Here is a 12,467-nt window from a genome sequence, read left to right as displayed (position 1 = left end):
TATTGGCATCAAAATGTACTTTGAAGAATATGGGATTCCATAAGTATACAATGTTCTTCTTCCTTGTGTAATTTACATGCTACAGTGGACCTATTTTTGGTGATCAGCACCTACGTGGGTGTCGGCCTTCTCAGGGTGACATATCCTGGAGCCGAATTCCGGTGGCTAGCCTATTTGTATAACAAAGGAGTTTGTTGACCTGAAGGGACAGACTGGTTGATCAAACACTTTGCCACTAATAATATGCAACACATGTCGACACCCAACACCAATGTAGAATGCTTAAGTAGTCACCTAGAATACTATCACTGGGTCAGTCAGGGCGCAGGCCTTGTGGAGACCAGCCACTCTGCTGGCTGGCGTGAGTTTATGCTGTAAACTGTACTGTAGCCTTGTGGAGACCAGCCACTCTGCTGGCTTGCGTGAGTTTATGCTGTAAACTGTACTTCGTTGAAATAAACATCATGGAACTTCATCTCGCCTGTCTGCCGTGCACATTTCTCTCCTGTATGGTATAAAATATACTTAAACTTAAAGTACTTAAAGTAAAAGTACTCATTATGGAGAATGTCCCATTTAAAGTTGTCAAAGGTATAACACATCTTTTGAAAATAGCAGATCTACAAGCTCACAATGCATCACGATGAGACGCATTGTGAGCTTGTAGATCGGCTATTTTCAAATGGCCGAAATATATATGGCTTATGTGGTTTACGGTATGTTTTGTAATAGTAATCAAAATCTACAAACAAAAGTTTTCAAATAAATGTATAGTAAAAGGATCCGAGATTAACTTTGAGTAGAAGTATAAGTACATGAAAATTGTACAAATACCTCAAATTGCACATAAGTAAAGTACTTAAGTAAATGTACTTAGTTACTGTCCACCAGTGAATGTACTATAGGCATATAAGAACTCGACAAGCCCATAACATGACGCCTCTGCAGGCTCCAGCCATGACTGCATGGAGTCACCTCTGCAGGCTCCAGCCATGACTGCATGGAGTCACCTCTGCAGGCTCCAGCCATGACTGCATGGAGTCACCTCTGCAGGCTGCAGCCATGACTGCATGGAGTCACCTCTGCAGGCTCCAGCCATGACTGCATGGAGTCACCTCTGCAGGCTGCAGCCATGACTGCATGGAGTCACCTCTGCAGGCTCCAGCCATGACTGCATGGAGTCACCTCTGCAGGCTGCAGCCATGACTGCATGGAGTCACCTCTGCAGGCTCCAGCCATGACTGCATGGAGTCACCTCTGCAGGCTGCAGCCATGACTGCATGGAGTCACCTCTGCAGGCTGCAGCCATGACTGCATGGAGTCACCTCTGCAGGCTCCAGCCATGACTGCATGGAGTCACCTCTGCAGGCTCCAGCCATGACTGCATGGAGTCGCCTCTGCAGGCTCCAGCCATGACTGCATGGAGTCACCTCTGCAGGCTCCAGCCATGACTGCATGGAGTCGCCTCTGCAGGCTCCAGCCATGACTGCATGGAGTCACCTCTGCAGGCTCCAGCCATGACTGCATGGAGTCACCTCTGCAGGCTCCAGCCATGACTGCATGGAGTCACCTCTGCAGGCTCCAGCCATGACTGCATGGAGTCACCTCTGCAGGCTCCAGCCATGACTGCATGGAGTCACCTCTGCAGGCTCCAGCCATGACTGCATGGAGTCACCTCTGCAGGCTCCAGCCATGACTGCATGGAGTCACCTCTGCAGGCTCCAGCCATGACTGCATGGAGTCATCTCTGCAGGCTGCAGCCATGACTGCATGGAGTCATCTCTGCAGGCTGCAGCCATGACTGCATGGAGTCACCTCTGCAGGCTCCAGCCATGACTGCATGGAGTCACCTCTGCAGGCTCCAGCCATGACTGCATGGAGTCACCTCTGCAGGCTCCAGCCATGACTGCATGGAGTCACCTCTGCAGGCTCCAGCCATGACTGCATGGAGTCATCTCTGCAGGCTGCAGCCATGACTGCATGGAGTCATCTCTGCAGGCTGCAGCCATGACTGCATGGAGTCACCTCTGCAGGCTCCAGCCATGACTGCATGGAGTCATCTCTGCAGGCTGCAGCCATGACTGCATGGAGTCATCTCTGCAGGCTGCAGCCATGACTGCATGGAGTCATCTCTGCAGGCTGCAGCCATGACTGCATGGAGTCATCTCTGCAGGCTGCAGCCATGACTGCATGGAGTCATCTCTGCAGGCTGCAGCCATGACTGCATGGAGTCATCTCTGCAGGCTGCAGCCATGACTGCATGGAGTCACCTCTGCAGGCTCCAGCCATGACTGCATGGAGTCATCTCTGCAGGCTCCAGCCATGACTGCATGGAGTCACCTCTGCAGGCTCCAGCCATGACTGCATGGAGTCATCTCTGCAGGCTGCAGCCATGACTGCATGGAGTCATCTCTGCAGGCTGCAGCCATGACTGCATGGAGTCACCTCTGCAGGCTCCAGCCATGACTGCATGGAGTCATCTCTGCAGGCTGCAGCCATGACTGCATGGAGTCATCTCTGCAGGCTGCAGCCATGACTGCATGGAGTCATCTCTGCAGGCTGCAGCCATGACTGCATGGAGTCACCTCTGCAGGCTCCAGCCATGACTGCATGGAGTCACCTCTGCAGGCTCCAGCCATGACTGCATGGAGTCACCTCTGCAGGCTGCAGCCATGACTGCATGGAGTCATCTCTGCAGGCTGCAGCCATGACTGCATGGAGTCACCTCTGCAGGCTCCAGCCATGACTGCATGGAGTCACCTCTGCAGGCTCCAGCCATGACTGCATGGAGTCACCTCTGCAGGCTCCAGCCATGACTGCATGGAGTCACCTCTGCAGGCTCCAGCCATGACTGCATGGAGTCACCTCTGCAGGCTCCAGCCATGACTGCATGGAGTCACCTCTGCAGGCTGCAGCCATGACTGCATGGAGTCACCTCTGCAGGCTCCAGCCATGACTGCATGGAGTCACCTCTGCAGCCTCCAGCCATGACTGCATGGAGTCACCTCTGCAGGCTGCAGCCATGACTGCATGGAGTCACCTCTGCAGGCTCCAGCCATGACTGCATGGAGTCACCTCTGCAGCCTCCAGCCATGACTGCATGGAGTCACCTCTGCAGGCTGCAGCCATGACTGCATGGAGTCACCTCTGCAGCCTCCAGCCATGACTGCATGGAGTCACCTCTGCAGCCTCCAGCCATGACTGCATGGAGTCACCTCTGCAGGCTGCAGCCATGACTGCATGGAGTCTCCTCTGCAGGCTCCAGCCATGACTGCATGGAGTCACCTCTGCAGGCTCCAGCCATGACTGCATGGAGTCACCTCTGCAGGCTCCAGCCATGACTGCATGGAGTCACCTCTGCAGGCTCCAGCCATGACTGCATGGAGTCACCTCTGCAGGCTGCAGCCATGACTGCATGGAGTCTCCTCTGCAGGCTCCAGCCATGACTGCATGGAGTCACCTCTGCAGGCTCCAGCCATGACTGCATGGAGTCACCTCTGCAGGCTCCAGCCATGACTGCATGGAGTCACCTCTGCAGGCTGCAGCCATGACTGCATGGAGTCACCTCTGCAGGCTGCAGCCATGACTGCATGGAGTCACCTCTGCAGGCTCCAGCCATGACTGCATGGAGTCATCTCTGCAGGCTCCAGCCATGACTGCATGGAGTCACCTCTGCAGGCTGCAGCCATGACTGCATGGAGTCACCTCTGCAGGCTGCAGCCATGACTGCATGGAGTCACCTCTGCAGGCTCCAGCCATGACTGCATGGAGTCATCTCTGCAGGCTCCAGCCATGACTGCATGGAGTCACCTCTGCAGGCTCCAGCCATGACTGCATGGAGTCACCTCTGCAGGCTCCAGCCATGACTGCATGGAGTCACCTCTGCAGGCTGCAGCCATGACTGCATGGAGTCACCTCTGCAGGCTCCAGCCATGACTGCATGGAGTCTCCTCTGCAGGCTGCAGCCATGACTGCATGGAGTCACCTCTGCAGGCTCCAGCCATGACTGCATGGAGTCACCTCTGCAGGCTGCAGCCATGACTGCATGGAGTCACCTCTGCAGGCTCCAGCCATGACTGCATGGAGTCTCCTCTGCAGGCTGCAGCCATGACTGCATGGAGTCACCTCTGGAGGCTCCAGCCATGACTGCATGGAGTCTCCTCTGCAGGCTCCAGCCATGACTGCATGGAGTCACCTCTGCAGGCTCCAGCCATGACTGCATGGAGTCACCTCTGCAGGCTGCAGCCATGACTGCATGGAGTCACCTCTGCAGGCTCCAGCCATGACTGCATGGAGTCTCCTCTGCAGGCTGCAGCCATGACTGCATGGAGTCACCTCTGGAGGCTCCAGCCATGACTGCATGGAGTCTCCTCTGCAGGCTCCAGCCATGACTGCATGGAGTCACCTCTGCAGGCTCCAGCCATGACTGCATGGAGTCACCTCTGCAGGCTCCAGCCATGACTGCATGGAGTCACCTCTGCAGGCTCCAGCCATGACTGCATGGAGTCACCTCTGCAGGCTCCAGCCATGACTGCATGGAGTCACCTCTGCAGGCTCCAGCCATGACTGCATGGAGTCACCTCTGCAGGCTCCAGCCATGACTGCATGGAGTCTCCAAAATGACTGGACTATTCAATATAATAATAATTACACACGGTGAGCTGACTTTGTTATGTGCCATGTGCTGGCCGGGTTACGAGTCTCGCCTCTCTCTCTCCCTATTATGTGTAGCCTATAATATACTGTATAATATGCTATGCGTACACATTATATTATATATACAGTATATTATATGCATGGACATGTAGCATACATACAGTATGTCCATTGTGCATGCATGGAGAGAGAGAGAGAGAGAGAGAGAGAGAGGCAGTCATGTGTGTCTTTCGTCTTGCCCCTTCTTTGAAATTCTCTCATGGCAAACCCTTTTCCCTCGTCACAACATGAAGGTCACCTGGCTGATGAGAGGAGGATGTCGAAAAGGGATAAGCCAGGTAATCAGAGTGAGTGAGAGACGGCAGCGGGGGTGAGAGAGAAAGAGAGAAATTGATAAAAGAGACTGTTGTGTGTTTGCGTGTGTGTGTGTGTGTGTGTGTGTGTGTGTGTACTAACCATAACGAGCTAACAGTCAACAGGCGTGTGTCCATCAGCATGCAGCACAGAGGAGTGAAATCATTTCCACTACTCAACCCCCGTCCCTATACGCAAAATATCTCTTTGTAGAGCTTAGGCCTATTCTGACATGCACAGAATAGCGACAAAAATGGTTCAAGTGGTTCAACCATTCTGAACGGGCACCCATTTTGGTGTCAGCATCACGTTATGCTTTAGCTATTGAAAAATAGCAGACCTACAAGCTCGTAGCGCGCCACCGAGTGGCGCGCTACGAGCTTGTAGGTCTGCTATTTTTGAAAAATCGAAGAACGACTGACATTTTTAGAATCTGATCTCAGGTCAGAATGGGTTAATCAGACCAGTGTGTGTCCAGTGGAAACCTCGTATGAATCTGATCTCAGGTCAGAATGGGTTAAAAAAGGTGGGACTGGGACCCTACAGTAATTCCCTGCCTGCCACCACAGAGGTTGTGGGTTCTATAGATGCCATTGGTTTCTATACAGGCCCGTCTTGAAGCCTGTTTTTCAGCCATTTTATATCAGCCATCTATATGAGTTGAGCTTTCCTAGACATGTGATAATAATAATAATAATAAAACTTTATTTGTATAGCACCTTTCATGACATGAAATGCAGCTCAAAGTGCTTTACAGAACAATGGAGAATAAAATAAAAGCAAGGCAACGACAGTAATGCAATACAGTGAGGACATGAATAACAAAAACTAAAATAAAAACAACTAAAAGATCAATTAAAAGCAATGTTGTAGAAGTGGGTCTTGAGCTGAGCTTTAAAAATGTCTACAGAGGCTGCCTGACGAAGGTACAGAGGGAGCTTGTTCCATGCCGACGGCCCGTAGAAGCAAAAAGCTGCTTCCCCGTATTTTTTAGTTGCCATTTTTTTAGGCAGAGCGAGCAGGCCAGCAGTGGAAGACCTTAGGGGAGCGGTTTGGGACATATTTAGGCAGGCAGTCATGTAGGTAGGAAGGTGCGAGACCATTGAGAGCTTTATAGACAAGTAAAATAATTAATTAAAGTAAAATCAATCCTAAAAACAACCGGAAGCCAGTGCAGTGATGCCAAAACTGGAGTAATATGTTCTCTCATCTTAGTTCTAGGATGTGACTTCCCAATCACCCATATTCAGGACAGCTGTGACACCTGGCTGCTGACTGAATAAAGGGGAGCCACACCCGCCCTAGTGTGGCCCTCTTCATTTGAGGTAAGCTGCCTATTGTATTTGTATGTTTTAAATTGTAATAAGTATTGGTTATTAATATTGTCCTTTTGTTTTATTAGGAGGAGCTCTTTACCTCTGCTGTTTTTGTCCCTATTATTTTGCTTATTTGTTTTGTTTATTGTTTGTGCAAATCAGCTGTTTTAACTTAATAGTAGTTCCTCATAACGGTGTACATTTGGCCCAGCTGTGCCGTTATAGCAGGTATCAGATAGCAGTCCGACAGGTGGGATGGTCACGGGTGGTAGGCTGCGTTTGGGATTTAGTATAGTCTGCATGCTTATTCCTAGTTTTATTATAGTATAGTATAGTTATTATAGTATATAGATTTAGTATAGTCTGCATGCTTATTCCTAGTTTTATTATAGTATAGTATAGTTATTATAGTATATAGATTTAGTATAGTCTGCATGCTTATTCCTAGTTTTATTGTGAGTGTTTAACAGTATCTCTCTTGTCTTGCAGTGATTGAAGAGTGACGTGTGTCTTGCCGTGTGTGGGCTCTTTGGTGGCGGTTAGACATTTCCCTTCTCTCCACTCACTCCCTGCCTCTCTCCTGTGTCAGGATGTTTAAAACCCCTGCTACTGGTATAGTATAGCATATAGGCCCCTAAACTGTCATATTCGTAATCCCTTTTTAGATCCTTTTGATATCGACCTTTGATAATAAAGTCACTTTTAAGTAGCATTATTGTATATAAACATAATTCAATAAAACAATATATATTTCAACTGGAACTGCACGTCTCTGCTTCCCTTCTTATCTTTGCCCAGTGGGCTTGCAACCTGTATTGTACATACATTGTGCCGTCCGAGATGGTCAAAAATGATGAAAATCGAGGATTATTATTTTTTTCTAAAATTCAAAAAACGATGGGCTATAACCCATGTTTTTTTTTTTTTGTAATTTTTTTCAAAACCTCAAAAATGATGAAAAACGGCATGCTATAGTATGCCGTACGGTATGGGCTATAGCCCATGGTCAAAAATGATGAAAAACGAGGTTAATTCTTTTTTCAAAATTTCAAAAAACGATGGGCTATAACCCATGTTTTTTTTTTTTCAAAAATGATGAAAAACGGCATGCTATAGTATGCCGTACGGTATGGGCTATAGCCCATGGTCAAAAATGATGAAAAACTAGGATATTTTTTTTTCCAAAAATTCAAAAAACGATGGGCTATAACCCATGTTTTGTTTTGTTTTTTCATTTTTTTCAAATCCTCAAAAATGATGAAAAACGGTGTGCTATAGTATGCCGTACGGTATGGGCTATAGCCCATGTTCAAAAATGATGAAAAACGAGGTTAATTCTTTTTTCAAATTTTCTAAAAACGATGGGCTATAACCCATGTTTTTTTTTGTTTGTTTTTTTTCAAAACCTCAAAAATGATGAAAAACGGCATGCTATAGTATGCCGTATGGTATGGGCTATAGCCCATGGTCAAAAATGATGAAAAACGAGGATAATTTTTTTTCCAAAAATTCAAAAAACGATGGGCTATAACCCATGTTTTTTTCATTTTTTCATTTTTTTCAAATCCTCAAAAATGATGAAAAACGGCGTGCTATAGTATGCCGTACGTTATGGGCTATAGCCCATGTTCAAAAATGATGAAAAACGAGGTTAATCTTTGTTTCAAAAATTCAAAAAACGATGGGCTATAACCCATGTTTTTTTTCTTTTTTCATTTTTTTCAAATCCTCAAAAATGATGAAAAACGGCTTGCTATAGTATGCCGTACGGTATGGGCTATAGCCCATGGTCAAAAATTATGAAAAACAAGGACTTTTTTTTTAATTCAAAAAACGATGGGCTATAACCCATGTTTTGTTTTGTTTTTCATTTTTTTCAAATCCTCAAAAATGATGAAAAACTGCGTGCTATAGTATGCCGTACGGTATGGGCTATAGCCCATGGTCAAAAATGATGAAAAACGAGGATATTTTTTTTCCAGAAATGCAAAAAACGATGGGCTATAACCCTTTTTTTTTTTTTTTTTTTTTTTTTTTCAAAACCTAAAAAATGATGAAAAACGGCGTGCTATAGTATGCCGTACGATATGGGCTATTAGACGAGCGTCTACAAATGGGATAAAAAATGTCTAAAAATAGACGTCTAAAACACGTCTAAAAATAGACGTGTTTTAGACGTCTATTTTTAGACGTTTTTTAGACGTCTATAGACCTCACACAATAAGGATAATTTGATTTTAATATGAGTAGGATGATTTTTTAGGACTTTGTGAGTGACACTGAATGGTCTACTAACTGAACTAATGGTTCAATGCATGGGTGTGCTTTTGCAAAAGAACGTCTAATCTGGGTGTGGAAGTTGTTCATATTTCCAACAGGGAGCTGATGGAGAGAAAGTGGCAGTAACAGCAGCATCCTTGGAGTATGCGAGGGGTGCCAGTGAAACATCCAACATCGTGTCAATATCGGAGGCTGTCTGTCTACTTCTGCTACTACGTCAAGTCGTGCTCCTCAGCTCTATAACAGCTAACCTGAGAACAGGTGCTCCACAGCGGCTAAGCGGTTAACCAGAAGACTTCATTGTCAATACTACGTCATCGATGGGGTACCAAGTGCCAGTGAGGACTTCAGTCCTCAGTCCACCTTCAGGTCACGTCTACAAGAGTGCTCTGACGCACTTCAGCTGTGGCATGACTAAGGCTGGTATACAGTCATATAGTCGCACCGATTTCTGATTGTTCAGAAATAAGTAATCCTACATGGAGTATTCGGTCCTGAGGAAATAGCTGGTGCAGCCTCCAGCCATCCTTTGCGCAAAATGCCCTGGTGACCAAAATGAAGATCATTGCCATTTCCGTGGATTACTGGGATGTACAAGGCAGTCCAAAGAGCCAGGATTCATCTGCGTTTATATTTTAGTCGAAAAGAAAGAATCTATGCGCGTGAACCGTCATCGCAGGAAATTTCATTGAACTTTGGAGAGAAGGAGAAAGAAAATATGTCGATATTGGATTGTTATGATTTTGTGTTTATGTTTTTCATATGTTTCAAATTTACTGGTACAAGGGATTATTAACATCAGATATGCTTGCGTTGAATGTATTTACTTTTCAAATCCACAGGTGTGACTTCTTGAATCATGACGGATGTTGTGGTTCAATTTTTGAGGTTTAATTGTACTCCAGCTTTCCAAATAGACCTGGTAATTCTTGATGTGTCATTTGAGGTTAACTTTGATTGTATTTCCAACCTAGGGGGGATACAATGACTGTTTAGCTAACTTTTTATTTTGTACATGTTCAGGTTGACAATTGCGTAGGTATTACAGGTGCCAAGGGAGGAGGCTAGGACTTGTGTACCTATTTTTACATATGTTTTGTTGGTGGTGGGATGTTTCAACGTGGTATTTTTATTATTGCGGTTCTTACTATTTACCATTGGTATTATTTCTGATGGTTCATACTTCATAGATGGACAGACAGTCATTTTAAACATCTGTTAAAAAGGGGTAATTTAAAAAATATATATATTCCGGACTCCAACCGAAGTGTTTTCATCAAATTGGGGTTTTTATTTTGGTGGGATTTAAGAAGAAAAGGGAGGACCTTTGGGTTCATTCATTCAGTTGTTTATGTAGCCAATGGCTACATAAAAGGGAGGATATGTCGTGTAATTTAATGAACCTAAAGTAACTGTGTCATATTTCTCTTAAAGGTACTATTTTCACTGAGTCAAGTAAAAGGTTTTAAGTGATCCCATGCAACAGAAGGTCTTTCACTCAGGGGCTCCTGACTAAAAATCTCACATCTATTGTTCTAAAAAACCTTTGAGGCAGCTCAGAGGTGTGAATGAAACCAGATCCTATTGTCTGCCACAAGAACCTGTGTTTTGCATAGTCCTGATAGCAGAGAGGAGTGGAGTTCTTACTCTGAGTTACTGGGTAATACTGTTTTAATTCACTTCTATTTCAGTTCTGTTATATTGTTCATTAGAGTGCCCAGTTTCATCTAAAGACCGGTTATGGTTTTAACTACAATTTGTCATTGTATCTTTAAAGTAGTCATCTGTTTTAGTGCAAGGTTAGAAGTTAATAATCTCAGGGTCTCTGCCAGAGAGGCCCGCCTCTGTAACTCTGTAAACATGAATAAGCGAGTAGCCCAGATTTCATTGGTCAAAAGAGTCAGGAAGTGCCTGGTTCATCTACTGGGGAGGAGGGATCGGAGGGATCAGATCTGAAATATTCCAAGTATATAACACTGTGTATTCCTGGTGAACTAGGCTGTTCGAACGAGTCTAACATTTGGCTCCCCTAGGCTGGTTGGAACAGACATTGGCGTGTACCGTTTTGAGACATGCTTGCTTTGTAGCGAATTGGAATCTCTTTGTGTTTTACCAAATAAACGCTAAGATCCGGAGAAACCTTTGTCCTGCTTTTTCGTCTTCACTCCTCATACTGACCGACACACACGGTGAAAGTATACCACACACGTCTAATAGCCGGCTATTGCTCAGTTGGATGGTCAAAAATGATGAAAAACGAGGATTAAAAAAAAAATTCAAAAATTCAAAAAACGATGGGCTATAACCCATGTTTGTTTTTTTTTTTAATTTTTTTAAAAACCTCAAAAATGATGAAAAACGGCGTGCTATAGTATGCCGTACGGTATGGGCTATAGCCCATGGTCAAAAATGATGAAAAACGAGGATATTTTTTTTTCTCCAAAAATTCAAAAAACTATGGGCTATAACCCATGTTTTTGTTTTTTTTCATTTTTTTCAAAACCTCAAAAATGATGAAAAACGGCATGCTATATTATGCCGTACGGTATGGGCTATATAGCCCATGTTCAAAAATGATGAAAAACGAGGATAATTTTTTTTCCAAAAATTCAAAAAACGATGGGCTATAACCCATGTTTTTTTTTTTTCATTTTTTTCAAAACCTCAAATTATACCTCAAGTTATAGCCCATGTTCAAAAATGATGAAAAACAAGGTTAATTTTTTTTTCAAAATTTCAAAAAACGATGGGCTATAACCCATGTTTTTTTTGTTTTTTTTTTTCAAAACCTCAAAAATGATGAAAAACGGCATGCTATAGTATGCCGTACGGTATGGGCTATAGCCCATGTTCAAAAATGATGAAAAACAAGGTTAATTTTTTTTTCAAATTTTCAAAAAACGATGGGCTATAACCCATGTTTTTTTTTTTTTTTTTTTCTAAACCTCAAAAATGATGAAAAACGGCATGCTATAGTATGCCGTACGGTATGGGCTATAACCCATGTTTTTGTTTTTTTTCATTTTTTTCAAATCCTCAAAAATGATGAAAAACGGTGTGCTATAGTATGCCGTGCGGTATGGGCTATAGCCCATGTTCAAAAATGATGAAAAACGAGTTTTTTTTTTTTTTCAAAATTTCAAAAAACGATGGGCTATAACCCATGTTTTTTTTTTTTTCTTTTTTTTCAAAAATGTTGAAAAACGAGGTTAATTTTTTTTTCAAAATTTCAAAAAACGATGGGCTATAACCCATGTTTTTTTTTTTTTCATTTTTTTCAAAAATGTTGAAAAACGAGGTAAATTTTTTTTTCAAAATTTCAAAAAACGATGGGCTATAACCCATGTTTTTTTTTTTTTCTTTTTTTTCAAATCCTCAAAAATGATGAAAAACGGCGTGCTATAGTATGCCGTACGGTATGGGCTATAGCCCATGTTCAAAAATGATGAAAAACGAGGTTAATCTTTTTTTCAAAATTTCAAAAAACGATGGGCTATAACCCATGTTTTTTTTTTTTTTTTTTTTTTTCAAAACCTCAAAAATGATGAAAAACGGCATGCTATAGTATGCCGTACGGTATGGGCTATAGCCCATGGTCAAAATGATGAAAAACGAGGATAATTTTTTTTTCCAAAAATTCAAAAAACGATGGGCTATAACCCATGTTTTTGTTTTTTTTCATTTTTTTCAAATCCTCAAAAATGATGAAAAACGGCGTGCTATAGTATGCCGTACGGTATGGGCTATAGCCCATGTTCAAAAATGATGAAAAACGAGGTTAATTTTTTTTCCAAAAATTAAAAAAACGATGGGCTATAACCCATGTTTTTGTTTTTTTTCATTTTTTTCAAATCCTCAAAA

The sequence above is a fragment of the Protomyctophum parallelum genome, assembly GCF_964188405.1.
Source record: "Protomyctophum parallelum genome assembly, chromosome: 5".
Taxonomy (NCBI): Eukaryota; Metazoa; Chordata; class Actinopteri; order Myctophiformes; family Myctophidae; genus Protomyctophum; species Protomyctophum parallelum.
The sequence above is the reverse complement of the archived record's forward strand: the minus strand, read 5'-3'. Positions refer to the sequence as shown.